The 24645-nt window shown below is 43.7% G+C and overlaps 2 protein-coding genes across 5 annotated transcripts in view; one reads left to right on the top strand and one right to left on the bottom strand.

The window, feature by feature from the left end:
* Positions 1 to 24417, top strand: part of LOC147872527 (uncharacterized) — a 98648-nt gene extending 74231 nt beyond the window's left edge. The window contains exon 5 of the mRNA XM_087356268.1: positions 22485 to 24417. The gene's annotated coding sequence lies outside the window, so the exon portion shown is untranslated. The remainder of the gene's footprint in view (positions 1 to 22484) is intronic.
* Positions 1 to 24645, bottom strand: part of LOC110836404 (uncharacterized) — a 343621-nt gene that overhangs the window by 37239 nt on the left and 281737 nt on the right. The window lies entirely within an intron of this gene.

Below are 24645 nucleotides of genomic sequence, written 5' to 3'. Positions count from 1 at the left end.
TACCACGAAGATAAAACGTTGAAACAGAAACCTATTTCAGCCTTTTCTACTTTCATGTCATGCAAAATAATGGAGAAAGCGTTCTGAATATGAATATATTTATGAAAACTTTGCCCTTTACAAACTACACAGGCAACAAGAATTAATTAATGTCTTTAAGGGGCCCCTCTTCCGCAATGTGAAGCCCACATAACCATCTCAACAGAAATACAAACTCAACTGTTTTGGCCCTGATCATGAAATCCCCTCCCCCTCGCCGTTTGCATTCAACCCTTTCTTGTGACCCATCTTTGCCAAGTTATTGGACACCCCAAATATGTAAAATTCCTACTCTATTCACAGTCTCCCCTGTAATTTGCAGTCTAAACGTTACTTGTCTCCTTCTGCCATAGTCCCCTTTGTGTCTTCGTGCCGACATAGCTCCACCCCTTCCAACTCTGCTGTCCTTAATCCTTGTACTTACAGTGCAGATTTTTGGATGATTAATTAGCAATTTGCTACGAACATTTCATGTGCATCAGACAAGGGCAGAACTTTCTGAAAAAAACACTATACTCGACGGCCATTTCAAACTTTCATTCATGTGGCTATTAGTAAATTTAGATATTCTCTTAAGGATGTTTCGACATAATCCTAACACTGCTAAGTGACCTGTAAGCATCCATAAGCTGGAATATAAAATGATGCCTCGCATTTCACTTATTAAATCTTTAAATGTTGGACATGAATCAATATTAAACTCACTCGTTGTGCCACGTGGCCAATTTAATAAGCTCACATAAGACTCTTCAGAAAGTAACAAATTCACGTAATGTTATGACATTTATTTCCGGCAACTTCTCCAGATGTCTCTACTTTATTACAAAGCAACACTTTAAATCAATGGTCTGAAACATAAAGACGTTCCCTGTGGCTCCAGGTGGTCGCTTTGAGGAAATGAAGAGACGAAGCGAGAACAGAAAAGAATGAAGAATCAGAAACACAAATGTCCAATAAAATTCTAAAAGAAAGAAGACATTAAAGCGGGAAAATTACAACGAAATAAAAATAAGATACAGGCAGGCTGCATTTTAAAAGACAAGAACGGTGAATATGGAGGTGGTAGGGTACACACATGCGCACAAAGATACTGGGTTGAGGCTCGGGTTAGATTACCACAAGATTTTACCACTGGCTATGCGAGTAGGTAGATGTGAGAAAAGTGATCAGACACAAAATACTTTGACGGCCAACAGCGATACAGTGAACTAACCCTCTCGGATTCAGAGAACAAAAGACGTGTATCGGCTCCCTTTTCTGCCAGACTAAAAAAGATCACATTTTCATTGACACTCAAAAGATAACATTACACAGACGTAACATAATTTGACGACAAGGCATCTAGTGGTTAATTCAAGGTGTAATAATCTTTACAAAGAGCCGACTTGACACCTGTGGGTACCTGGAAAATGCTGAAGACAGAGGAAACATGACCTTTTGTAATCTCCCTCCCGAGAGAAGTTCCACTGGCCAAGCGCAGTTTGAGTTTGGGGATGGAGGAGGGAATAAAAAGTTCTTACTGGGCTTAAATGCTAAGGTAGAAACTTCTCGTGTTTCGTACTTGTCTGAAGTTTCCCTTCAAACAGTTTCCAAATACCGCCATCACCTGCAAACAGCGCCACCTGCTCCATACTCCAGAATATTCGAACCGAATCCTTATGAAGAACCTAAGGAAAACCACGAATGCCTTATTAGGGATAGCCTGTCTTCGAACCCAGGACTTCTCAACAGAAAGCACGGCTGCTAACCAAAACAGAATAGTCTGGTTACACTGTATAATTGTTGGATAACCAAACAAGTTCGATAACAGGTTAGAAACAAATGGGCATTGTCTCGGATTCTCCAATGACCAAGATAACATCGAAATATTAACGTCAGATATTTTCAGTGACACAGCGGAATACAAAAGAAATGCCTTTACCACTGATATAACCTGGCAGACGAATTTCTGCCAATGTTGCGTGATGTTTATATCCAACACGTGTCTTGTATCATTTGCATATTTGAAGCGAAGATTTTCTGCACAATATCAGACTGCAAGTACCGCTGAGTTATGCTCAACGGACGGCTTATGTCAGTTTACGGAGTCTCTTTTGCTGCAAAGCATTTATCAGAATGGAACTGTCATCATAGCTGAGCGCACATTTTGAATGAAAGTCGATTGCTCACGGCTCTGACACAATTGTACGACAAGCTGCTAGGGAGAGGGCGGTAATGTCACAGTCAATTTGAAAGCTCGACAGAGCAAAGACAGTGACACCTGCAACAAATACCGCAGACACTTTTAGTGGGTGTAAAAATGTTTATTCTGAATTCAGACGCGGCATTCACAAAGCGAATTCCACAGAGAGATTTCTTCAGCCAAGAACGCGCACACAGAATGAATCAACTCCTTAAAATCGACGTCTCTGAAGGTGGAAGGCATACGAATCACCCAAAACAACTGAGGGTCCTTGATAACAGGTTGCTGGGAGTAACATCTGGATCTAAGGGGGGCGAAGCGACAGGAGGATACAGAAACTCAATGAGGATGTGAGAAAAATACCAGAAGCCAAGTTCTTCTAGATGAGATAAACCAGAGAAGCATCAAAGGATGTCCTCTAGAAAAAGATTTCTACCATCCAGTTTCCTAGGTTATCAGTAGCCTCAACAGTTGATAAAAGAGCAACATATGGAAAAACAAGTCAATGTTCTCTTGCCTGAATGTTCCGATACCTACGCCGACAGATCTACCAATGTTTGGCCCCAAACCCAGCATTTTTACAGCGAGTAAATTAGCACTGTGCCATCGGCTGACACACGGAGAAAGTATTCACCGTTTGCTGTGAGAAATTTTTCCCGTCTTCTTGGTAAGAGACGCCATACGCGTGCCTGGACTGGACCCCCACCCCCAACTCTCTCCAGGGACTGAGGTCTGCTCTCCAGATGAAAGAATTAAACATTTAGGTACGGGATTAACGCCCGCCAGACAGGCAACCCTCTCAGCGCGGGAACATCTGAGCATCGGGATAATCCCTTTCCGTTCCAATTTACTTGCAACAAATGAAACTCCATCCCCTTTAATACGGGACAACCGCTATTCCGCCCTGCGATGTAATTTAATTAAAATAACCGGATTTCTGTACGTTCAATTCTTTATCCCAATTATGTGTTTAATATTTCAGTGGGTATTACACCGTGTAAAATGTTGAAGTGTGAAAGGAATAAGCGATCTTGTCGCCTACTGTAAATATTGGAGGAAAAGTTGCCCGGGGGAAATATTCCGGACACAAGTTAAGACAAAAATACATAACTTACATAATAAGGAGCTCCATAACGTCCGTTCTTTAAGGAATGTTAATGCCGTATTCAAGTCACATGGGGTTAGTAGGCCAAAGCGCGCAGTGACAGCGGATCGATTCCCACAAGGGGCAAAATTTTCTCTTTTCCACCACGTCCAGACCCGGTCTTTGGCGACTCGACAGGTACCACATAGGGTGGGGGGGGTGTAAGCTGGCACGTCTGTACATAATTGCTAATTTTGAAATGTGTGGAGCGATATCTCCACTTCCCCATACGTCATCATGGTGTGATGAAAAACTTGAACGAATTTTTGTTGTTGTGAAAAAGGCCGTCAACTTTGCATCACGATATTGACAGTTCTGAGAAGCCCGCTCTCTGTGCAGGGCATGAAGACGGCGGTACCGAAGCGGACACTGAGACCAAATCGTGTTAAACACACTGAAAACGGTCGGCTTTGTCACGAACTGCGACCGTGGCGATAACATCTGCCACGACAAGCGGCTGCCTGTCCCAGGGAGACCTTGTTTTGAAGCCAGGGTTAAGTTCAGAGCTGGGAAATATCGGCCTAACAATTCCGTGAACACAGCAGACGAGGGTTCGTCACCGTATTCACAAAAACCATTATTGAATTTTATCGTCGGTCGGTCGGACAAATTTAATCACACCCCCGCACCCTATTTAAACTTTATTTTAATTTTTCTTACTGTCCAGACACGTGGTCTTTCCAGAAGATACACGTAACAATCCGTAAATCTACGATCGCCATTTGCAAAATCCACGGCCACTTAGATTCAGTTAAACAATCGAGTGGGAAAATGAATCCATTCCTTTAACAAATTGCGCTGGGGGGATTCCGCGCTACGTTCATACAGGGAGACCCTAATTAACTTCTCCCTAGGGACAAAGACCCGGCAGGTTCCTCGCCACTAAGTTTTTATTCTTTTCGAACAACGGGTTATTATTCTAATTGAAAGAAATGTTTGGGAAGGGACATTATTTTCAGTGCTTATTATTAGCTAACTTTTAATTAGTCTCTGGGTTTGTTACTAAGGACTACATTAACCAGACGGATAAATGACGGTCTTCCGAGCTCGGAGAAATCGTATTTACCTGGCACGAGGTTTAATAAAGTCAATTAAAACACTGGTATTAAGCACAGTATATTGTAAAACTCACAGTTGCTGACCTGGCCAGTAAATTCCTCGCCTCTTTATAGCATACGGGAAGGAAGAGGGTTCTTAAACACCAGAGGAGTATAATTTGTTCTCTCTGCCAACTTGTGCGTGCGCACACACAAACACACACAACTAACAGACTAGAACTGGTAGAGGTGCTGAGGTTTAGAACCTGAGGCTCCAGACAGACAACACCGACCACAACGGAAAACTACATCAAATTCAGAGTCGAGACGCAGGAACACCACGAATTCGCCATGCAGATGCTGGTTCATGGCTGCAGTCCACCACCGCAAGCCAGACGCACGCACTGAGAAACCGACATCCCATCAATACGACACATTGCTCCCGTCTCAACATTGTTCATTTCGTCGCTCTAACAAATAATCGGTACGCAGTACAATGCAGTTTTCTCCATACCCTTCCTGCACGTAAACCAAGTTTCGAATAAAACCGTCTGACATTCGACACAGCTCCTGACGAAGGCAATCACCTGAACAGGACAACTCATAGCAACGATACCTCTCTCTGTGCACCAAGATGGATTCGAATCGGTGACCCCTGTGTCTGAGCAGTTCGAAACCGCGTGTCTGCTTCTAAATCCCTGCAGGAGGACCAAGCAACCCGCACGCAATGCAGGACCGTCTGTTTACAATTCCTGGCAACCGGCCCTGCGAGGGGTCCATCAGGTCAGCATCCGCAGTGTCGCAATGCGTTCTCACTGCCGCACGCTGTCGACTTCCTGTCTCCTGAGACACGGAAATTTGAGAACGAATCGCTCACGGAAAACGTACGTGGACCTGACAAACAGGAGGCCTGATGGAACTTGCTGCATATGGAAATATAATATTAAAATGGATTGAGAAATTCCACCCGACTCAGCAAATCCTGTGAACACGGCAAAGAATCTTCGAGTTTCATAAGAGGAAGGGAATGTGACCAGTTGAGCGACTGTCAGCTGCTCAAAATGGCCCCTGCTCCGTGGAGTTCGATCCGTTTCTGAGTCCTACATAACAATCGCAAACACCCGATGCCAGGTCACGAAATTTGCGTTTCTCTGCGTCCAATGTCGAATGGAAAAGTTTTTTTAACGCAATTGCCACGAACAGTTTGCGTTTAAAAAATATCGGAAGCGAGAGGTTAATTTGTTCCGGGATAACGACCCAGCCCAAGCCTCGCCGCCCTGTTCAAAGTGTCAACGCACGCAAAGTGACACGAAATAGGGGGGTGGGGGGCAGCGCATTATAATTCGTTGTTTACGTGTAACGCACAAATTATTTTCAAGCCAGGGAGCACAGTGCAATACGCGAGCCACAGACCAAAGTTCAGTTGAATTAATAATAATGACCGGTGTTGCGCTGCTGTTGAGGGGCTGATTGAACTCGATGCAGTTCAACGATGTTCAACTTATTCACGTCCCAGTGATGCGAACCTCTGGGTTCAGCCCAAGTGTTACTAATGGACATGTGAACGGAGAGAAAAGTAGCGGACAGACGGGGTTTGCCGCCACTTTTATGTGGGAGATGAAAGGGCACTCTCATCTCTATGACAGCATCTCATCCAGTCCTCGAGAGCCGTGCCTTACGACACAGCAGCCGGAGATGAACCAGCGAACATCTCGTAGGGAGACGAGTAAGACATTGCCTATGTGCCCAAAGTACGCATATACCAAAATACTTTAACACCTATAAACATTTTATTTCGCAGTTTCTGAAAAATGTTACATTTCCGCCATCATGTTTCGCTAGTGACGTCAACGAGTGGACAGGGATTACCTGATTACAAGTCATAATTATGTGCATAATTTTCGTGGTTCTAGGTTTACGTCCAATGAATCACAACGCTTTGCGAATTGTTTCGAGTCTACCCTGACTAAACATCGCCCTGATTAATTGAGGCAGAAAGCACATCTGAAACGTCGGTGAACTTCTACCAGACTACAGAGCGCAACATTCCAGAAGACAGTCATCTTCATACGTAGTGGACTTCACTTTAGACGTGAATTCATTGTTTTACATTTCCGATTTTGAAACAAATTCGACTACGTTTCCATGACAACTACCGCAGAAAAGTTTCACCAGCTGCATGGAACCGAGCATCTTCTCATTATACCAATTCCACTGCGATGTCACAACACAAATGATGATCACGTGTTAACTTTACGTGCAAAATCGAGCCAATGCACGATTTTGAACGAAATGCTCACAGCAAACTGTGAGTTCTTATTCTCGGAATTCTGAAATAAAATGTCGTGACATTCCGTACATCTTCCAAAAATGACATCAAATTTCCAGACGATACTGAGAAATGCAAATGTTTTCATGGGACATGGAGACACGCAAAGTACACAGTCCTGTAATTTACTCTCGCAGGAGAATAAGAAGACAAGACCACAGTGTGCCGCGTTACACACGATCTTGAAATTCATTCGGTGTGGAGGATTTACGGAAGACAAGGGGTTGGGGGGAGGGGGCTGTTACATTTGAACACAGATACCGGAATGTCTCACCTGGAATTTCTAGCAAACCTAAGAAATTTAGGAGACCGATGTACTGGACACGTAGGCAGAATTCTGGAGACAGCCAACGCATGTTACATTTTCGTACCTTGGGGAACTGGACGCCTGTGAGACCGAGGAAGAAACTGAAATATAACATAAAGACGGATCTTAAAAAGTAGGTTTTGACGGTGACATGTGAATGGAAGAGGATCAGGAAGGTGCCCCACGGCAGGCGATCGTCTCATTTCTGGAACGACACCCACGACGACACCTCGTCTGAAACTAAACTGGGTTTAGGATTTCTCAAAGACACGGCGGGGACAGGTGTACTGAGACAGGGGCTCAGGGATTTGGCGAGGCGGGTACAGAATTAAGCCCCTCAATAATTTATTTAAACTAAACGGTAAATGGCGTGTCCATAATGGCGTCCTATTCCTTCACCACACGTAAGGAGGGCTTACAAGCTAAGGACACGACATTAAGATAATCACTTAAACGGCTTGCAGCGTAAGAGCTCTTGTGTGGGCGAGGGGGTGAGATGACGCGTTCTCCCCACTCCTGGAAACAGGTACGTCTCTCTGAAACTAAAAGGACGCGAAGGAATACAAACTTCATCCCACATTACGGTCAATTAGAACTCTGAGGGAGGAACACGGGTTGCAGGTGTTTGAGAATAAGGTGTTGAGGAGGATATTTGGGCCTAAGAGGGAAGACGATGGGGCGTGGAGAAAACTGCACAATGACGAGCTTAAAAATCTGTACTGCTCCCCCAATATTGTCAGTGTGATTAAGTCGAGAAGAATGAGATGGGCTGGACATGTAGCGCGCATGGATGGGACAAGAGGTGTGCACCGGGTACTGGTTGGGAAGCGTGAGGGGAAGAGACCTCTGGAGAGACCTAGACGTAGATGGAGGATAATGTCAGGTGGAATCTACTGATACAACAGATACGGAGGCTAACTGTTACTGGCGACTTGCAAGAAGTTCAATTTACTGCATTTTATACACTGATCGATATATCATTTCGAATATCGTTGCCAGAGAAATGTGAAGTTAACAAAAATACGGATGCTATTTATTTTTATTTTTTTTTGGAGAAAGGATAAAATTCAGAGGCCAAAATCAGGCAACGAAACGTGTGGATTCTGCGAATATCTGGAGGCACTTCAAACCAGAGAAGATAATAAATTTCCGTGAATAATCGACCCTGTGAAGCAGCCATTTTTAATTAGCGGAACAAAAACATTGTACGCACACCACAAGAGACTAAACGCGAAAAAAAATGTTATGTTCATGATAAATGCAACAGGAAAGTATAGAAACGGCTAAAAGTAATGACGCACGTTATATTTAACGGAGGAAAACGTAAACTGTCGCTAAGAAAGTTCCCAGGCAGAGCCCACTCGTCTTTGTAAAAAACAGGTTAGCAATATGTTCGGAAGCGGGTGATATTTTGGGCATTAGTGTATTTTTGCACTATGCAAGCCACTTAAAACAGTTCCTACGTCCGTTGCTCAGGCGAATAATAAAAGTTTCCAGTTGAGGCTGCCTCGACGCTGCTGCTATGACGTCTCTTCCTTCCATTTTAATAATATGAAGGCGCTAATTCATAATTCAAATAACATATCAGCGCCTCGCATTAAGAACTGCGTTTGTACACGATTATTTATGACAAAGGCCGTCTTCTGTTGGTGTGCCATGTAGTCTGCTAGATACAGATCCACGTTTCACAGGTGCTTACTTCCACCATCATCAGGGTAACCATCATCCATACTATCCCTGGAAACATACGTAATTTTATGGGTGATTACAAAAAAGTTAATTTGATCCGCCATCTTGTAGTGACGTATTTATTCTACCTGGTAACTACTGATCGTCTCAAGCAAGGGACGGTGAACTCAGAGCCAGATAACCGACTGCTAACGGTATAGTCTAATTCCAAGAAAAACCTTTCTTTTTTAGTCACATCGTGACTCATGCCTAATTTAAACCAAACCAAGTACATGCGCCATTTTGGTTGTCACAGCTTCCCTGCAGTGACACAGAACGTGATCTGACTCTTAATTCTTAAAACCTGACAAGAAAGTGTCTAGATACACAGAACCTGGAGCAGAGACGCATAAACTTCAGAAATAGCTTCATAACGCGACATCAGAAATTTATCAGTGTGTCAAAAGTAGACCATGCATATTCCAGCAGGCCCACGTCCGGGCGAGTAGCGCCAGACCGAGGCTTTATAACGTGGGCAAAATTTAAACATCGAGAAAAACTTGTCTGTTAGCAGAACAAGGACCTAGCAGTGGTACATGTCTCCCGGTAATAAAACGTAAGTTGTGTGTCTTTATTAAAAGATGCATCCCCCTATCTCCATAAAACACATGAACTGCCCCTTTAACTTTTATTTTATGTGGATGTGAAATAAGGTCCCGCCCTGAACGAGGAACAGAGACTGGAGCCGTTTGAGGGAACAGGTCCAAAGAAGAAGTACAGAGTGATCAAAAAGTCACACTCCAATATTGGAATATTTACTGACGGTTGCAATTCAATACAGTTCAATTAATAAACACATATGTCGCTGTGACTACACTAAGAGTCCACGCGGGTGACGTCATGTTTCGACCTGCTCACGTCAGTTCGCTTCAAACAGTTGAAGCGCATGGATGTATTTTCCACAAGTGCAAAGAGAGTTCATTACCATTGGGTTGCGTCACTTCTTGATCACCCTGTATAATGGAGGATCCTTACTTACAAGGCACGGACTGTACAATCCTGGTTCTTGAACTACGCGAACAGAGAACCAGCGCGCACTCATCATCAGGCAGAGAGATGATCTCAAAGCATTCGCAGTGTGACAGGACGATCATGTGTGGCTTGGACTACACATTCAAGTCCACGCGGAATTAACAGCGTGCGGTCACCGATGTCACCACTGACGTAATTGCTGCGTGTTCCACCGCCCACCGCACATGGAACGCGAATCCTAGTGATGATGACAATGAATCAAACGGTTCAACAAACGATGATTGTTTTGACGACTACGAAGTTCTTCTGGGTTCGACACCGAATAGACCGCCTTCAAACGTAATTTTCTGTCTCTCTCTTCACGGCAACTCTGTTTTCGTCCCAGCACAGACCAGGAAGTCTTTCGAGTTCCATTTAATGCAATTCTGCACCACACAAATAATTATCTGCTGAACCAAGAGATACTTCTCGAAGTCTTGAAACGACATGTTCTGCCCGCCTACGAAACGAGCGATGGTACTGGACTGAGCTGAGCTCGCAGAACAGACCACAGAATTCTCAAGGCGGTAATCCTCCCCATCCCCCCCACCAACATCGACGTAGTTTGCTTCTCGTACTGCAATCAGCCGATTTACTTACACTGCGTTAAAAGCAAGTTTCAATAAAAGCGCACGTGTGAAAATAAAGATCCCACTGCCTCCGCCGAGAACGCAAGGATCGAGCAGACAGACATTTAACACTGCAGTTATCATTCGTAATGGCTTCTGAAAAAAAACACAGAAACGTGTCGGGAGATAAAACGATGTGGTAGCTCAAAAGTAACCCCTCCCCGCCCCAAACGCGACCACACGTAATAGGGGATGTTGGGGTGAGGCGGCCAGTTGATGGGTTAGAGAGAAGAGGGAGGGTGGTGGCAGTAGGGCCCGCCAGAACATCGCCATTCTCCCATCACCCCCGTGGCCAGCCAACGACGTCCCATTCCCTCAACAAACACACTGACGCTCTGCCCCAAGGCGAGAAACACTACGCTAAATTAAATTACGAGCACCACAATAAAAATTGCAACACTTTGCACTATTTTCTGCTTCGGAAGGCACAGTGGCCGCTACTAGCCACTCAAACCACTTGTCAGGCGCAGTTTGAAACACGTCTTAATTGAATTCGCGACCGTGAGCCAAGTGTTTTATAACTGTCCATATACTTCATGGCCGTGCTATTGTAACTAATGTCTTCCAGAGAAACGAACGGAGTGTCCAAAACTAGGCGACGCTGTTTAAAACCTTGTATTTTCACAGGCCCCTTGTCTCCACGGCATGGTGCTTCCTCAGGTCGCGAATGCAAGAGACGGTCACTAGATAAGGAAGGTAGTTCCGAAGATATTACATAAACGATCGCGGACAACCGACAAGGGATAGTGCTCTAGCTTGGCGAGACACGTAGCACGCTACGAAGAGGTGGTATATGTAAGCATCACATAAATTAGAAAAAACCCAAGGAAAGAGATATCCTTGAAAACCTAAGAGTAGATGGGAAGATAATATTAAAATAGATCGAAAAGGAAAAGAGAGTAGACTGGATTCATTTGGTTAAGGTGGGTCCAATGGCAAATTTCTTGATCACGAGAGCGAATCTTTGGGTCCCATAAATGGCACGGAATTTTGTAAACCAGCTTGGAGACTATCAGCTTCTCAAGATGTCCTTTCTTCCACGGATTTAGTTTAAGTCTGGCTTCAACGGTTATAACCTTTCAGAAGTCAGACAGGAAATGACTAGAAACGAGGCTGAATGAAACGAAAAGAAGAAAGGAGTGCCAGGGGTGTGGACAGCTACGCTACGACCAGAGTGTCTGCGTCCTCGCCTCCAAACGTGTCACACACCCGTATTGAAAGCTCGAATGCGTCCATAAGGTATTCACGGCGTGTCTCCTGAAAGGAACATAAGGTAGACGGTGCGATGAGAGGAAAAGTAGATTTCCTTGACAAAAGGAACCAAGTCATTCATGTAACACACATGCGAGCAGATCTGTAACAGGTGTTCGTAAGTCCGAATGAACCCATACTCACCACCTTTGTGTTTCTCTCCGTAACATTCTGTCTGAACTCCGAAACAAGCGATCTCCGTATCTTTTATCCCCTCTAAGCACTTAAGAAACTTTTTCTGAGTAAGAGAACAGGATTAAAAGCATCTTCACGACACGAAATTTCAACAAGAACGTGTCACGGTCGCCTTCGTGCAGTGCGGGGCAAGATCTGAACTTATCAGTTCAACAATTACACAACTCAATTCAACTCATCATCATTCATTCCACTGAAAAAATCCAAAGAAAGATTCAAATCTTAGCAGCAGAAACATTGGGAAAACATATTAATCTACTTCAGTTCATTAATGAGAACAGAGGCAAACCGGGGACCTCTGTACAGTGCAGAGGTTATGAATGTGTGGAATTATACCTCCATTCCCCCATTCGTCTGCACAGGGTAGTACCTGGATTCCCTTCCACCGTCTCACGAGACATGAGTGCAGGTATAATACTAAAATTAATCTTAAAAGATATCAAAATTTTAGAGTAGACCCAGGGTCCAGTGGCGGGGTCTTCTGAACCCTCCGATTCCGTTAAAGGAGTGCAATTTCTTGAGCGACGACTATCAGCGTCTCATAAAGAACTCTGTTCCATGGAGTTAGTTAACATTTAATACACAAGTATGAGACGAACAACAGAAAACGTTTAGTACAGACATTCGCCTCCATTCGACTGTTCGCACAAAAGCAAATATCCTTGTGCCTCGTTCCCAGCTGCTGATGGTTCTACCGTCTCCTCCTCGAGCCGAGTGTTCGCACGGATGTTTGTACGTACGCGGCTAACCTCGTAGAGAACAGAACGCCTTCTCCCAGGAATGCGTCCGCGCTGGCAAGCGAAATGCGATGATGCGAGCGTGGGTTTGAGGCACATTTCCAGGACTAAACTGGAGTGGGTTGGAGCTTGCCGGCTCTTTCAGTCAATTCGACGTGGCTGGAATCGACCTCTACCTACTTTAATTCCATTTCTGCGTAGGTGCGTGCGTGCGTTATGGCACAAAATGCTTCTCATAAATGTGCTGCTTACAGACATCGGTGTAGTACGTAAACTTCGGAGCGGAAACAGAACATTTCATGGCGACCAATCTGATCAGCGACTATCAGCTTCTAAAGAATGGTTCTGCTCCAATGATGCAAAGTGAGTTAGGAACAAAATGAAAAATTATTTTATTGCCACACTGATCAATAAATAGCGCAGTCGTGATTCGAACGGGGACCCCTGAGTTAGGAAGCTACCTATTTAACCCATAGACATCAGGATGCACCTATGAGCTGCAGAGGATTAATGTTCTAGATAAGAAATGCATACAAAATATTGATCGGTAAAATCATTGAGGTCAATCCGCCATAAACTGCACGTGAGATGATTTCTAGGGATCAGTCAGGGTCTACAACTTTATAAACGGAACTAAAAATAAGATATTTGAAAGAGAAATAGAAGATGAATCAACGAGGAATCGATGTTAGCAGTTTCAAGCAATTTCAGAGGTCCTTGCTGCCTCCATCATCAGGGCGATGAACTTCAATGATAAGAGTACGTGGATGTCCAACTACGTATCCATTCAGATTCAAAATTACGTGGAGTTAAAAACCGGTCCGTGCCCTACACTTGTGCTGTCATAATGGCTACCTCAAAGGGTGAGAGAATTCGTAGTTTTACGTCCAATTCAAATTTCGTTTAAATCTACTCGACAAGCTTACTGCGCATGCGTTAACGCAGCAAGAGTCCTTGCATTTGGCCTACGCTTTCAGGGTCACATCGGGTTGGCGTGACGCCCGATTGTAATCACGAACTCTGAAGGTCTGTTCGGTCATCCTTGCTGACTGAATTCTTGTTTCGTCAATTACGACGCCCAATAAGGGGCTTCAGATTGTTCCGCCAGCAAATTTCCGCTTTCCTCCACAACCGGAACGAAGTATTTCCGCCCCTAAGTTGCACGCGGTCCAGTTAAACTTCGGTCAATAACTTAAGCAAGTTTAACACTAATGGACTTTCCTATTACATTGCATGGGAAGGGTACAGATCATCGCACGGTGTGCGTGGTGAGAAAAGGTGGAGGCGGTCCATCCACGTCTTCGTCCGGCGGATGATGTGACCGATATGGACATTGTAATTAGACTAGCAGTGGCGCACTTCATTTGTTTAGTACCAGAGGGCCCTGATTATTAACGCTTGGGTGAAAGTACGTAATGAACTTCAATTTCTTGCCAATCTAAAGAGTGCTTTGTGATTCTGTTCGATGATAAGGAGATGATTGGTTCGTGTTTAATGATGCCGTTTCAACTGCAGCGCCGTATGTGTGAATGATGAATTTGAAGGTAATCAGCGACCGTGACATTTTGATACTATCGCAACATTTGTCTTTACAGCAAAGAAGCAGTGGAGACACACAACTTCAAGGTCTGAGTTCGACATCTCCCATTTCGTGGTTAAAAATATACTACGGATTTTCTCAAAAACTTAATTTGGACAATCCGTACAGCGGTAACTGAATATCAGCTGTAATTTTGAAATTACTCTGTATCTGGGTTCACTGTCCATCACAATTCATTCATTCGTACTTCATATATCAGAAGACTGCGTGACCTTCTCTCCGATCACATACGAAGTATAACAAATTACCGCTGCATTTCACGACACAAACAAACAAGACAGAGCCGGACCTAATGGACGCAGACAATTAATTTCTTTCATTCTTCTGACACAAAACTGTGAACGTTGTATCATTAGCCAGCGCGTCGGGTCGCAAGTATTGATCTCCACAATTGATAGGCCGGTGTAAAATTACGAGACATTTACGTGTCCAGGTCGACAAATCGAGAGAACACTTTGGACTTCGGACCTTAAAAGCTGTTCAATAAAACATTGGGCCATGAAGTCTCCACACCGCAGCGTAACCATAGCAACTGTTTCATTCCGGTCTGAATACGTCCTGGATAGAAATGTAGTTGATTCGTAAATTAAGATTCAACGGTGCACGGAAGAAGGAAGTTTATAAAAATATAAACACATGGCAAATGAATTACAACATTGTCGACACAAATCCACGGCAGTGCACAAATTAAGCTTGATTTATTACAGCGAAATACGAGCACGGAAAAAAAACATTGCGGTCACGAAATTCATGAAATGTATTGCGGGTTTCCTCTTCTTGGACAAAAGGGGCTTTATAATCTAAATGACAAGTCTCGACGACACAGAAATATGTGAATCACAAGTAAAATGGGTGTAAGGAACGCCATTAACCAAGACAGCCGGTCCTATCCCGGGGGGGTTGCAGCATTTAAGCTGGTTTTAAAGCAGCAGTCGTCCGTCTCAGTAACAAGAACAGGGATTATAAATATTCCTCCAACTGAACTGCGTCCGATAACACAAAAGCTGTACATGAAGTCCGCTTCACAAACTTACTTTCTGTTGGTAGCAAATGCTCCACGTTTCGAGTGGCGACTTACACGAATTTTATAAAGTAAAAAGGGTAAGATGGATACTGAAGACTTTCTTTTTGCAGCTCCGTGGAATCTTCAAAGTCTGCAACTGAACCACAGAGTAAACTGTAGAAGAACACAACGATAATGCACGTGTTGTCAAAATTGAACGCATGAGAAGACAGCAGTTTACGAGGGACACAAAGTAACTTTAAAAAAAGTCGATTATGACTTTTCGAAGTCATAAATCGGAGAACGTCGAACATTTACTTCACAACACCGCACATCAGCTGCGTTAAATATGACACAGGGCTTCAAAACTTCTGTCCGGAAGTAATGTTCCCAGAGGTGGAAGCACTGAATAATTATCCTCATGAAAGGGTCCGCGATTCTCAAATTGCCTATCATTTTTCCTTCGCCAGTATGTTATCTCTCCTCGTATCTCTCTCTCTCTCTCCTTTTATCGTTCTTCCTTTCTTAAGGCAGGACGATAAAGGAGAAGGAAAAACAGACAAGAAGGCACTGGAACATTTTCTGGCTTTCATTTCGGGGGGTTTTTATTCGTTCCGCGTTCAGATGATAAAGATTTTAATTTTCGATACGCCACGTGACGTAATCAGAATTAAACTCCAGTGTTAACTTCACTGTGCGCAGATAAGCACATAAAGAGCACCCAACTGTGAAGTAGAATTTAAAAGCGATTTCTAATGAAACAAAAATCTCTGAGATTAAGTTACACGGAAGACAAGCGCAAAATTGTACGTGTAAAGGAAAGCGTGTGGTGTCCTATCGTACCCCAACAATAATTAAGTAACGCTGCAGAATTCCTTAAATCCGAACTCGATACGAAATAATCTTGAGCACTATCTCAGAATTAATTCCAATCCACAGGCCAACACGAAAAAAGACTTGAGGCTCCACTAGGATTGATGAATACAAATACTAACGTTTTTTTACCGCCGTGTTTCGGAGAAACATACTGCTTCCATCTTCAGGGCTAACAGTATGTATCTCGGAAACGGTAGTAATCTGATGCAAGTCCCACACGGCGTCAAAACTCGCAACATCTTCACGACAGTGAGAACCTCAGATGTCACACATACCGAATAACATTTAGTAATAAATGCCGAGAAATTATCATTTCACAGATAACACAGTCACGATAACGCTGATGTCTCGTCGACACACGACGTAAAGGCTGATTCCACATCCGCCTCCAAATGAAACAAAGCGGGCAGTTTATTGATCGCAGATTTATCTCGGAGATAAACGGTGTTGCGTCAAGATAATCGCCAGTCCGATTATCTCGGCACGTTTTAAATGGTTTTTGACACCAGAGCCTGAACTCCTGCGTCCTGCGAGTTTAGCGATCAGAATGACCGCTCCATCTGTCACTGTCTGCACATTACTCAAAGCAAAATTCCGAGACAAAACGTCGGAAAATAAACAACGAAACTGATAACTTACACACTCACACACTTGCATCAGTACCTCTCATGTGTCACGTTTCATTCAAACTGATATATGAATGATATTTATCGATAAATCGATCGATCATTGAACCCCGATAAACCGCATTCAAAGTACATTTTAACAGAATATTAACACTCGGAGATTCAAATCTACCTTTTTTTTTAAAAAAAAAAACTTAAATTGAACGCGCAGTGATAAAAATCGAATCATAAAATTACAATGGAATTAACTGGAGTCGGATATCTAGGCTTACGTGAAAAGACAAAAGGCGATCGACTAATTGTAATATGATACCGATATATTAAATTCTGGGAATTTTTTTTTCAAGTGTGACTGTCAATTGTCAGCGTGGCGACTATCGATTCATCGTGCTACAGCTAAACGATAACTCGCGATTGAAAAAAAAAATCGTTCCGAAGGTTTTTTTAGACCAGTTCAGAATCCCTCTAAAAAGCATAGAATACGCCATACAACACTGAAATTTGTTTCAAATGTTTTACGTAATTTCTCTCTATTTTATGTTCATCACTACATCTAAAAGTGTGAAATTTTGTGCTTCCCATGATAGTGAAGGCGAATACCAACTTTGGTAAATTATTTTCGCGTGTCCAAAGTTATCTACAAGGGGCCAAACGAATTTCTGAGGTTACGTCACTAAAAACCAAAATGGATTCTGTCGTGGAAAATGGAGCAGACTGGCCCAGCGACGGCTTATTATTTATGTGGTCTTCTCGGGGGCGGCAATATGACTCCCCCCCCCCCAATAGAAGGATAAAAAATTCGCAAACATAAATTTTAAAAGTATTCCGACGAATTTAAAAACATTTGTCCAAAGGGAACTAATTGCCAGGCTTCGCCCATTACAGCATCTCCCAGACGACAAACTACTGTGCATAATCCCACACACATCCTCACCCTGGCGCTAGCAGACAAATGAACTCTACAGTCATTCCTCCTGGTCCTATGACATGTTCGCAGAGCTTTGTAATTTCAGTCCTATTATTAGACTGCTAAAACGCTTGATGACAAGACAAAGTATAAATGAAACTAGTAATTGGAACGACGTTATTCGGTATTTTCCACCCCGCCTGTCCCCTGCCTGCTTATTAGTCGTTTCATCCTCCGAAAAGGAGTCACGAAATGAAAACGATCCGACACGGCTGTTAAGCAGTCAAGGCCACCAAAACTGCGAACACAGAATCAAAATTAACAAATCTACTTCATAGAGAACACGCGGATTCAAGTATCCAAGTAGCTGGTATTCACAACAGGCATTCATTAAATAATGTTTCTATAAGATCCATTATTTATATTATCGTCCCGTCTACGCGTAAGTCCAGTAAGTCATCTGTTCTCAATACATTTTCAGGATAAAGTGACATCTCTGCGAGATGTCCAACACATCTGATCATAAAATTTTGTTGTCTGGGGTCTTTAACATCTGCATCATCGACCTGGTGACGCAAGGAGGAACGAAAAGTCGGCAAACATCCGAAAATATTGCCACCCTCAGTCGACACTAAACTGCGAGGATAATATTAAAATAGATCTTGAAGCTATGTCCCTGGAGTCTGGATGGGGTCCAGTTACGGGGTCTTGCAAACACGGCAGTGAATGATTAGCTGAGTGACTGTCAGCTTCTCAAGGAGTCAGACTCAGTACAAAGGAATATTAAGGATAAATTAAGTAATAAAATCTAAGCAGACATAAACACGCACGATTTCTGCACCGTAAAGGTTCGTATGTTTAAATTCCAACTCAAAAAAGGCCGATCACCGTTGTTGATGCAACCCGCAAATAAACCAGTTCTTTAACACCACAGATGTTCGCACGTGCTGGTAGCCGTGTTCCGGCCACCGCACCTTCAGAAACTGCCGACCAAACCTAAAATTATCTTAAGATTGCCGGTTCCTGGCCGTGAGAACCTAAAATCCTACGCCGCATCTTCTTTCTGAACGGCAAAACCTCGGACTTCTCTCTCGAATAAAGACAGAGAAACAAAGAAGTGTCCATTTTGTACAACTGCCATTACATTTTCTCACGCTGCCCCGGATTCGAGTCTCGAAGCGAAAAATTTATACCGTAATTAAAGTCCGTCTACATTTACTCTACACGCATCTGTAGCATGCCAAACGTATTGCCGCACTGCAGGGGAACCGAGAGTTTGTATGTAGAATGCAACACTTATATGCAACCTGAATTTATTACACAGGTATGTAAATCAATGATGATTACTCGAGCTCAGAAATCCACATTCACCTTACAGACACATTAATTACACGCAGCAGTATGGGCTATTGGTAGCGCCGTTAAAGAACCACGAATAAATGCGATTAGAAAGTAATACGTCTGTCGAAAAATAGTTGCCTCTTTCTGCACCTTCATATCAACTGAATGTGTCAAACAGTACCAACGACAGAGGACAGCAGAACTTGAAACAGGCGATAACAGCGAGCGCTAAATATCGCATTTAAACCACTCATGCTCCAACCAGCGTAGGGATAAAGTGAAAGGGTGTTTCTGTGCGACTTTCTCCCCCATCCACAGCTCCATGACCACTTAATTCGCCCCATTCGTCTGTTCAGCTCCCCTCGACTTCCGTCTGAATCCCACCCAAACAAAAAACTATCCTCTCACTCCAAATAAAAATAAAAGCAGGTATATTTGAATACAGTCGAGGGAACGACTGTAAATTACTTGTACGCCTCGAACACAGAGGTCGTTCCTCGCCACTTCACCACCGACCCGCATAATGCACTCAATTAATAACGATCTGTTTTCCAGGATGCAAGAGGAGCGAGGTATATTTAGTTGGTGGTATTTCCGAATTTACTCGACGCCAGTCAGACCAGGTAGTTAAACGATAAGTCCACTGCGAATACAGTTAAATATTAACCAATATCACTGAACAGAGTCCTCCTTGAGGTTGAACGAGTCGAGAAATCCCACGTACTTTTAAGAAACACCCGGTTCACTGCCGTGTTCACAAGAGAAGGGCAAATACACATATCAGTAACACATCACCAGGAACAAAGCAGACTCTCAAAGAAGTAATTATGTGGTCCTGTATTCGGTGGAATCTCGGTTCGTATCTGGATGTATGCACAAGGCTTCGAAATTCTAACTCATTCGACTTTCACGAACCACATAACCTGCACAGTTGAAAAAAGTTAAATAACCCGCGATGTCATAAATAAACAACATTTACGTAGTATTTGTGACAATTAGCGAAGTATTTTAGCATCGCTTTGTAATTTGAACTTTTGAACGCGACAGTGAAGCCGTCAGCACTTTGAGGCTAAAAGTGAAGAACCATTAGTGTCAGATGAACACGTCATGATGAAACGAGGAGGCCATAACAAATTAAAACCGCAGTAACGAAACATAAGCGCCAGCTCGGCACTCTTGATGAAATATTCAAAACATTTTTTAAACTCCTTGACAGGTTAGCTTCATGTGACATAAAGAATAGTGAAGTACGTGAACACAACACGGAGTGGGCAGTAATAATTCTGATGGCCACTCTCATTAACCGGTCTGGGGAGCGGGGGGGACCCACAAACAAAATTCACTTCGCATGGCACCCGAATGTGACGCACTTGAAGTCTGTAGCGTGAGAAATGACACGCGACAGGATGTGTCGGCGGTCAAACTAGAACAGAAATGGTTCTTCGTTTCATAATCACTGATGGGCAAGAATTTTTCGACGTCCCCCCAGCCATACAATATGCACCTGTTGTTATGCTACGCCAGGTATCAATATACACGACGTTTCGGGAGTTGGCTTCATCGTCGTATTCAGACATTAAAAATGTGAGCAAACGAACGCGATGATGAAGTGTCAACTCCCAAAACGTCGTGCACATAAAACCAACCTCAGGTAAAAGACACTGCCCAACATAAATGCGATTTAGTGACTGATTAGCGATTAATCAGGGGACAGTGGCAGGCCCTTGTGAACATGGTAATGAACACGGGGAAATTTCCTGACCAGTTGAGCGACTATTAGGTTATGAAGAAGAATCCAGCTCTGTGTGGAGTTAGTTGGCAGAAACGAACAGTAGGTACAAGAAGTTCCAGAACTTGTTACTTCATTTTCCAAAAGATGTCACCCAAAAAGAAGAAATCGACTTGATTAAGTTTCCGATTCGTCAACTTTTTAAAGTGATTGTACGGGGGACACGCTCCTCTGCCCACGGCCCCCCCACCTCATTATTCTTAATTACACGATCCAGTGGGCAGGCAGTACAAAAGGCCAAGTTTCGGAGACGGGAAAAAGTGGGGTGGATCTGCAGTACAGGAAATGCAAAGCAGGCGTGATCCTTGGTAAGACCACGAGTTTAATTAAGCTCATCGCCTGTAGGAGGCACTGATTACATTTATGCCCTGTAAACACGTGTAATGACGTAAGCAACGCTGATTCAAAGAACGTTTATTGATCTAATATCGCCAGACGCTTTTGTTAGGCGAAACTTTCATTATAAAGTTCGACAGAACACAGCCGGGCGTTATGAAGAGCGAAAGTCACTAGCGGTTGGAAGGAATCAAAGGCAGAACGAATTTGTCGAAATTCACTGCAACCAACAAAGAGGGAACAGCGGTAAAGTAGAAATGGATAATCAGAGTCTCTTTACGCTTAACAGCGAGACTTACAGTCACTCATCTGGTCAAGAAACGCTCCATTCTTCACGAAACCGCCAAAAAGGTCGTCGCCGTGTTCACAAAAGCCAGCGAATCTCCCCTGTCATGAGCCATAAGAAACACAAACACGCATTCGTATTACATAAAGAATATCGGAACCGCTTCTCTTTTGTTCCGCATTTTCGGGCAGCAAAAGCCGGAGAGACTAGGTACAAGAAACAATCAATGAATTTTAAACGCTGAGTCTTAAATTATGAGAGTTTATATATGACCATTGACTTTAGTTTCAGACACTCAAGACACGAAATTGCCTTCACAGCAAGCAAAGGAAACTGAATCCAGACAAAGCACGGAGCTAACACGTAACAAGTGTTACGATAGCAAATCCCGGTGCTTGCAAAGTGACCTATAATGCACTTCCAGGACAGAATCCGTCATGTACTACAAATCACTATAATTTCCAGTCCATTTCAGCTTAAAGAGTCATTACGCGCAGGCCAGACGGACGACACGCTCCTCTGACATCTATTTTACGTTCCGCGTCATTCATACTCCCTCTTGAACTGTCACCCCGAACACAGTTCAAGGGCTGAATGACGACAGAGAGGGTAAGAAGGATAAAAAATGAGTTCTTTCTTTTGACGTAAATTCGTTCTTCCATTATACGCCTCTCATTCCACACCTTTTACTTTACATACTGCGAGAACCGACAATCAGTTTCATTCTTTGGAAAAAAAAAAGACCCAGGTTTTATTATACAAGGGAATAAGAAAAGGCAGGGATAGGGGAGGGGGTGAAGAACAAGAATCTCAAAAGAAAGTGAAGCTACGGGGGGGGGGGGGGGTAAACGAACGCGAAGTACGAAAGATACAAAATAAATATGATGAAGGCGAATCAAATAGGAGATGAATATAAATAGCGAACGGCTGATTGGCCATCGATCTGACATCGGCAGACGAATATTAACACGATGCAGCACAGCCTTTCAAGAGACGCTGACAGTCGCTGAGCTACCCAACAAGTTCGTCGCATTTTATGGAACCCCGAAGGATCGAAACAGCCCGCCACTGGTCACTGTCCAAATCACTCGAAGCCCTAGGTAACATTTCGTAACATGTTTAATTTTATAGTGAGGAGTTCTTAGCCACCCCTGATCAACCCCGAAGATGGAGGATCATCCCTTGTCGGAAGCCCACGACTGATTACTCAGTCCATGACCCACGTGACATGGCACCTCATCTCTACAGAAACTGAAAACAAAAGATGCAGCATCTTTCGGAGACACAGGAATAATCAGGAGACGACCTTTAGAAGAATGTAAGCAGGCAGAACGGTCTTAGAGGATGGCTGTCCTCTGGGTCTTTGTGCCGTGTCGTCTGGTATAAGCTGAGGAGGCAGCAAACACCTCTGAAACGTCGGTAGATTACACGGCGCAAACAAAAAGAGACTCCAATCGTCACAATCGCGGCCGTGAGACCTCGCACACTGGTCTTAGATGTAACAAAATATTCCACAACCATTAACTATAATTTAATACGAAATTAATTGCATTTTCTTTGAATGGGATTTCCGCGTTTGTAGACGCCGCTGACAGTGCCTATTAAGTTACACTGAAGCTCTGTTTGTTTCTTTGAACGCGCATATAAATCACACGCGTAGAACGAAGCCAATGAAGGGTGAGAATGGAAGAGGATATGAATGAAAAGACGCGATACGATTGGGTGCCGAGGTTCAGTTCAGATTACGAAACCGACAAATTAAAAAGCAGCTTCCACCTCTGCCTGTCACCGTTTATCCTCCTCGTTTCTTTGAAGTCATCCTCAGGGTAGCGAGGAAAACAAATGAAGGCTTTATTTACAACTAAAATTAAATTTCTGAACTTCGTCGCGCCTGAAATTAAATCTGTAAAGAAAGCCTGTGAGGTTCATGGATCTGTTCGTCAAGTGCGGTACACGAGAAGTGCCACTTCGTGTGCTACTAAAGGCAGAAGTTATCTCGCGAAGTACTTCCGGCTGTTAGCTGGTAGAAGCTTACCGACGTTTTAGAGGTCCTTGCTGCCTCCATCATCAAAGCGACGACTTTCTGTAAAAATTCACGAGTTGGAAATTCTTGAATAACTAACTAACTAACTAACTAGATGGCTTACGGAACCAGAAGGTTCATCACCGAACTAACCAAAGCCCTCCACCGGACCCTGTCCTGGGCCAACAAAATCCAGTCTCCTTCAACTCCTATCTCCCATAGATCCCGCCTGAGATTATCCTCCCATCTACGTCTAGGTCTCCCCAACATATCTACCGCGGGAACATAGTTCACATGATTTGGTTTTAAAAGGTTGAGTAAGATTCGATAAATTTTCAGACTAATTTCTCGTGTCCAGAACTTGTGGCCCACGAAACTGAGGAAAGAATCCCTGCCAGTTCTTAGCAATAAACCCCGAGGATAAACAATTCACACGTTACACCCTCGTATTCAAATGTGTACAAACACCATTAACATCAACCCCACAGCGCTCCGAGCGAAGAATCAGTGGTCAAGAGCCCACATCATACCACGCCTGAAAGGAAGCTAGCTGGGGTGTGAGGACGGGCCTTGTGCACCGACGATCTTCATCCAATTACTACTTACAGGCTTCAATTACCCGAAGTAGATTATCCAATGGAACGCAAAGTGACCAGCGGCTCCCACGTCTTGTCGAGGGACGCGTTCAAAGCGCGGTCATCCTACATCGGCGCAGAAGAACGACGCCAAGACCAGAATTATTTCTTTCGGTGGGACGGAAACTTCGTCCTGGGTTCGTGTCTCGGTAACTAAGGACGACAGAAGAACGGAGGTAAATATTTGTTACCGCCTGTCGAATTTCTGTAATTACGACTGTGTGAATTACCGTCTTTTCGGCAATGAACAAAACGATATCTGACAAGCGTTTCAAACGTAATGCGAAGCTGTACCCCCACAGTGCAACCTGTGTCCATGTGAAACCACTCGCTCAGCGCTTGGCCAATGTAGTGCCAACTCGTGTTACATGGCAGCGACCTCACCCCCCCTCCCCCCCGCGCTCCACAAAACCTTCATTAGCACGTAAGTGCCATGATTTGATACTAATCACGCGCTCTATAACGCACCAGATCACCTAACTAAATGATACCGCACGTGCGGTAAAATATTTCATATAATCCTTTCTAGTATAATGGTAACCCCGTGTACCGCCTACATAATCTGCTAATCACAAGTCGTTTCTCCCACAAAGTGTGCTTTTAGTACAATCTCGTTTACATTGCCTTATAGGCC

This window comes from Zootermopsis nevadensis, unplaced genomic scaffold (genome assembly GCF_977971745.1).
Source record: "Zootermopsis nevadensis isolate Lab colony 2312 unplaced genomic scaffold, Znev_1.0 Znev_ptg000026l, whole genome shotgun sequence".
NCBI lineage: Eukaryota > Metazoa > Arthropoda > Insecta > Blattodea > Termopsidae > Zootermopsis > Zootermopsis nevadensis.
The sequence above is the reverse complement of the archived record's forward strand: the minus strand, read 5'-3'. Positions and strand labels throughout refer to the sequence as shown.